The sequence below is a fragment of the Castor canadensis genome, chromosome 2 (genome assembly GCF_047511655.1).
Source record: "Castor canadensis chromosome 2, mCasCan1.hap1v2, whole genome shotgun sequence".
Taxonomy (NCBI): Eukaryota; Metazoa; Chordata; class Mammalia; order Rodentia; family Castoridae; genus Castor; species Castor canadensis.
Genome location: NC_133387.1, coordinates 106,747,537 through 106,753,600, shown reverse-complemented (window position 1 = coordinate 106,753,600; position 6,064 = coordinate 106,747,537). Strand labels below are relative to the sequence as shown.

Genomic DNA, 6,064 nt, shown 5'->3' with positions numbered 1-6,064 from the left:
CTGGCCTAGAAGGACTGACCAACCCTTAAGCTATTAATTGAGGAGGTTCAGAGGGCCATTGAGGATTATCCCACCCAGTGAACTTCATGGTGATTCTCTCTGCCCACCTCACGAATACCCCCAGTCTGTAAGTGGCTGTGGGCTCCAGCTCTCTTTCTGAGGTCCCCCTCTGCAGGAGCACTTCTCAGTAAACCTTGTGCTGGTGTTTTGAGCCATCTTCCCACCTATCCATTCCACAACTCTTTCATTTCTAAAGATGGTGTCAAAACTCAGGAAGGGCATGTAAGTTTGGCTCTAGCTCTCCCCTCTTGTGACCTGGAAAGCAATGCACAAGTGGCAGCTCTTCCCAGGCTCACTCCCAGATGCATAGAGGAGGCTAGAACCATCCTCCTCTTCCCCTTCTGTCTCTCCTGTCTTTCCATCAGTCAGTCTGTTCCACTCTTTCCCTTCTTTCCTTTCTTTGATGGCTCCACCAAGGACCATCTCATCACTGAACTTCCATCCAACATCAGCCTTTATATTTTGTGAGATTTCCCCTCCATTCAGGTTTCTCTCTCTGTCTTACTGTGGACCACATAAAAGCCCTGGCTTGGGGAGAGACTCCTTCCATCACCAACTGGGTGAATTCACCTGCTATTTTTGAGGGATGCCTAGAAAATCCAGGTGCATGCATGTATAGGCTGTCATTTGGCAGTGAAGATGATCCTGCCTTCTGTTATGTCTGTTCAACCAGGTAGGACCACTGTGAGGATTACTCTCCACCTCACCCTAGGTCCCATGGGAACCATCTCAATTTCAAATCCTAGGTCCCATAGGCTGGACACTAGATCCCACAGCAATTGTCTCAATTTCAGATCATTAGTCCCACTGGAACCCTCTTGATTTTGGACCATTGGTCTCCAAAACAAAAATATGGGTCAGAAATCATCCAAGAACCTAAGGGACAGACCATTGGCATGTCTTCTCTGAAACCATTAGACTCTGGGGGCTCACAAAGATGATTAAACACAAATGGCTAATTTTGTATTGTAACACAGTTTGACCCCAATATAAATTGGACAATGATAACCATTGGCCCAAACAGGGCACTTTCAATATCCCAATTCAGCACAATCTCAAAGCCTTCCAATTCTATTGGACATGGTCCAAGTTCCCCTATATCTACACTTCTGCTTATCTCCACTCTAGACTCTTCCTGTCTCTGTTCTCCTCCTAAACAAATATCTCCCCACCAGGTTTCTCTGACTTCCATTAAAAACCTCCTTCTCCTCTGGCTTCAACCATACTCTATATCATCCTTTTCTCTTCCCTCATCTCACAAGGTATCAAAAGAGTTTAACTTGAAATTTCTCTCTAAATCTGTCTCAGCCATGATGGAAGATTTTTTTCACCCCTCCTCCTCCACAGCCTGATCCTGTCTCCTCTCCTGGACTGGCATCTGAGTGAGGACAATAGAAACAGAAATGGACAAGGAGAAAGGGAAAGAAAAGTGCTGCTCAAGTCACATTTTAAGTGCTTTTCTGTCCAGATCTCCAGGTCTTCCTCCTAAAACCAAGCCTCTAAATCTGCCTAATCAGTTTTCTCCTGTTTAGATGGGCCATTTTCCCATAGCAGATATGTCAAGACCAGGAGAAGGAGCAGACCATATATAGCTTGCTGTGGATTGTGAACCTGGATATGTCAAGACCAGGAGAAGGAGCAGACAATGTATAGCTTGCTGTGGGTTGTGACCCTGGGCTACCTATTCTCCTTCTTGGCCAAGGCACCATGTGGTTGGGATTATGGACACATGCCCTCAGCCTCAGGTGTGCACAGGCTGGAGGGACCAAAGATAGAATTCCAATTCTCTAAGCTTTTCTTTATTTCTAGCAAATGCCCCATATATTTAAAATTAAAATCTGTTTTCCATGCTATGGCATTAGCTAAAAGGCAAAAGGCAGCCTTCTTATGTTCTGATATGTTTACAATAAGGCATTTGGATTTTTTTATTAGGCCCTGTGGCAAAAACTAAGTCTTAAGGTGCTAATTCATTCTACCTTTTCCATGCTTACTAAGACAACCATATAACACCAGTTTCAATGGAGATGTAATCCTTCTTACCACAACAGTTGGCCCCTTTCCCAGCCTGTCAAATTCTAATCTAAAATCAAATTTTGGTATAAAATAAGAGCATGGACTCGTGCATCCCATATCCATTGTGCAGATGAGGATATAGGATGCCAACCCTATACCCAAGACTAGGATCCCTAGTTTACATTAAAAGTTTGGCTAATAACAAAGCTACTATAGCCCAAGGTAAACTATTATTAAACATTATTTTAAAACACCTTCTAGAGGTAAATCTAAATAAAGTCTTCAATTTCTAAGAGCACACTCAGAATTAATGTAATTGTTGTATGAATTTTGTGCATGTCTGTTGTATGATTAAGTTATTCAAGACAAAAATCTGATAGCTATAACAACAGTCTTATTGGAGACTGACTCAAAACACTTTCCTAGAATTCACTCTTGCTTCAGCTATCAAGCCACCCAAAATCAGTCCTAAAAGAACAGAATGAGACTCATCCCAATATGCTCCTAAATTTTTTTTAAAATAACTGATAAATGTACTTGTGGCCACTTAGTTATTTTTTACATGTTCTTGAGCTCTTGAATCTTGAGTAAATTGACATGTATGGTATGCCTCACATAGAACTTTTTTTTGCATATAACTGTGAACATCTTTAGAATGATTCCTATTATAGACTTAACGTAAAGAAATGAAAGGTGCCTTTTCTCTTGTCTCCCTCCCTCTCCTGCTGCTACTTTTAAGAAAAAACAGTTTTTCTAAGTTTTTGTCAATCAGGTCTAACTAAAACATAGGCATTATTTTATGGACAGTAAATTAACCTATTTCATTTTGTCATTAAGTATAATTTACAGTCAATTCTTTCATAATTAGATCTATTAACAAATGTGTCTTTATAAGTTAGTTATTGTATAGACAAGCTGTTTAAGACTGCCTTTTTTCATGGTCTCTTGAAAGATTTTCAAGGGTCATGTTGAACTAGAACCTGAATCTCTAGGTCCATACACAACAAGGCTATCTTAATGTTCTGCTCTGCCTAACATCCGTAAGAAACTGCTGTAAGGAAAGAGCTTACCAAAATAATTACTCATGTTTTCTTTTTTTTTTTTTTTCTGGTTTTATGTGCCTTTAATACTTTTTTTTTTCTCCTTTCCTCTGTGTTCACTAAACAAGAAAAAAAAATCGTAAGGCTACTTTTTGTAGCTTTTTGTTTTCCCTTTATATTTGTCATGTTTTTAATTTCTTCTCTGAGGAGGAATTCTCTGAATCTGTGTCTTCCAATTCAACTCGGTGCCTTTTGAGGCCACTGTGGCCATAGACAGCCCTACTGCTATCTGTGGCTGAGGGGTCAGTGGGGTCCTCTTTCGTTCCAGCACTGGGGGCCTCACAGGCCACTTCAGACCCACAACAATCTTTATGCAGGAGAGTCCCTGACAGAGATGAGTTATCATGGTCAGTGTCTGAGCGTCCTGGGGAAGAGGAGGCCACCATCTCCAGTTCTCCAAAGTTCTGCCCATTGTTGTGGGGGTGAGAGGGCCGGGGGTGTAAGCGTCCATTGTTGTGGTTTGCACAGATGGTTTCGAGGCTTCTCTCCTCACTGTCATCAGACTGGGTCCTAGGACAGTTGCCAGACCCGCTGTTGAGAGTAGTACCAGATGACTTGGGGAGAGGAGGAGAGGGTGGCTCCTCAGCCCGGCTGCTCAGAACCTTGCTCAGGGCCTTTCCATTCAGCTTCTTGGTTTCAAAAGGGTGTTCTAGAGAGCCTCCACTGTTAGTGTCTTGAGAGGTGCCCTCTGGTACCTCTGCCCAAGGATGGCTACTGTGTTCAAGGGTTGGGCCACTGCTGGGATTTCTAGCCAAAGTCCCTTCTTTAAAAGCATCCTTGCTGCAGCCTTCAGGGGGCAGGTCCTGGTTCCTCTGGGGCACTGTCGTGTTTAGACAGGCTTCCATACTAGAAGAAGGGGCTGGGTTGTCTTTATGGCTGGTTCCTGCTCTCCCTTCATCTGCCTCTCCTGTCACTAGGGAGGTCTCTCCATCTTTGTTATTTGAGTAGGAGATATAGGAGTAGCGGAGCCATTTATAAGCTTTATAAATCTTTCGCTCAATGGATTCTGTCAGAAGTTGGTGATGCCCGGCTTGGTTGAATCTCTAGAGTAGAAGTGCTCCGCTCAGGCGAGGAGGTGGGGGAGGAGGAGAGGTCATCCACTTTGATCTGGGGGTAATCATAGTTGTCTTCACCAATGTAGGTATTGGTAGGCTTGACTGGGGCACTGGGCCTCTCTTCTCGGGGTGTCTTCTGTCGTCGTTGTCGCATGGCATTCCGTTGCCGGGTGGAGGAAGCTCGGCGTTCATTTAGTTCCTCTTCATCCTCTGAGCTGCTGGAGCTACTGGAACTGCTGGATTCATCTTCAGGGCTGGGTGACCGTGGCCAGGGGAAGAGATCTGTGTCCAGTTCAACCTCACAGGCGTTTTCTTCAGAATCAGATTCATTGGACAAGGCCAGGAGGCGTTTGTCCTGGTAGCACCGCAGAGCAGACAGGCGTTGCTGGCGAGAGGCTGCATCCTCACATGTGGGTGTTGGCGGGGCTGGTGCCACTGTATTTGTGGTGGTGACCCGCAGGGGCCCCAGGTGGAAGGCATTGTCGGCAGACTCATCTACTGTGGGAGGTGGGGAGCGGGGCAGTGAGGCCGAGGATTCTGAATCAGTGTAGCCTGAGCGCTCACTGACTCCTGCATGTAGCTGAAGGATAGTACTCTCACTGAGGTCACTGTCTGAATCAGAGCTCCAGCCCTCAATCTCTTGGCGTACCAGAGAGTCAAAGAAGGCCATCATCCGAGGGTCTTCCTGGACTGATTGGTTAGCGTAATCATGGGACAGGCCACTCCCACTGTTCAGCACAAGACTGATATACTCTTCATGGGTGTATAGGCAGCAGGAATCATCCTCAATCCGACCATCAAGGTCTCCTGTACATCCTGGCTGCTTGTATGGGCTCCAGATCTGCTTCTGGATCTGCAGGAATTCTCCACATGTACAGGTTGAAGTCATCAGAGCCTGAAAGGATATACTGGTCACGATCTCCTGCAAAACAGCAGCTTTTCATAGTGCATGAGTTGAAGTAACCCTGATTGTCAAACTGGAACACTGGCAGGTGGGAGTGGATGTCATAGAGCACAGGGGGCAGGCGCCACCGCAGGGCTAGGAGCTGGGTGGGTCCCGTTGCTGTTGAATCTCACACTCATGGCACTTTGGAGAGACAGATTGCCACCATAGCGCAGGAGAGAACTCTGAGGTTTTCGGATATCCCAGAGTCCCACGCCTTCCTTTGAATTGGCTGTGGCCAATAACCTGGGCTCCACGGGGTTAAACATGATGCTGTGAAAGACTGATGGATAGTTTGCCAGACAAAAGGATTCTCCGTGGGGTGACTCTCGGATGTCCCAAATGAGAACCCCGGCCATCATCTGAGGAGCTGGCAAAAATGTTGTCATTCACAGGGCTCACTGACAAGCCATATACTGCATCTTCATGAGCAAACACATCCAAGGTCTCACTGCTTTCAACATCATGGAGGATAACCTGCTCATCATTTCCTCCAGAGAATACTTTGGTGTTCCCACTGTTGAAAGACAGGCAAAAAATGTTGGAATGGTGCTCTCCTTTCAGCTGTATGGGCTTGACCCTGGAATGGATGGCTTGCTCCATGTGCCATAGCAGAACCCGACGGTCATCTCCCCCTGAGACCAGCCACTGGCCTCCATTGTTGGAGAATTCAATGGCATTGACACAGCCGAAGTGGCTGAGGAGGTCCTTCTTGTAGAGGTTTCTGCAGCCCCGCAGGCGTCTCCTCTGAAAGTCCTGAGTGAGCAGGGGGTCCCCATGCAAGCCCCGCTGGGACTAGAAGCCCACCACTGACCTCATGCTGCCCCCCAGGCCAGCTCTCCTCTTCATGCTGGAACCGCCGCCGCCGCCGCTCCCCCCCCCTCCCCCCCCGC

The 6,064-nt window shown here is 46.3% G+C and overlaps 1 pseudogene; it reads right to left on the bottom strand.

The window, feature by feature from the left end:
- Nucleotides 1-3,186: 3,186 nt before the first annotated feature.
- Nucleotides 3,187-6,053, bottom strand: LOC109678006 (DDB1- and CUL4-associated factor 5 pseudogene; annotated as a pseudogene).
- Nucleotides 6,054-6,064: the final 11 nt, after the last annotated feature.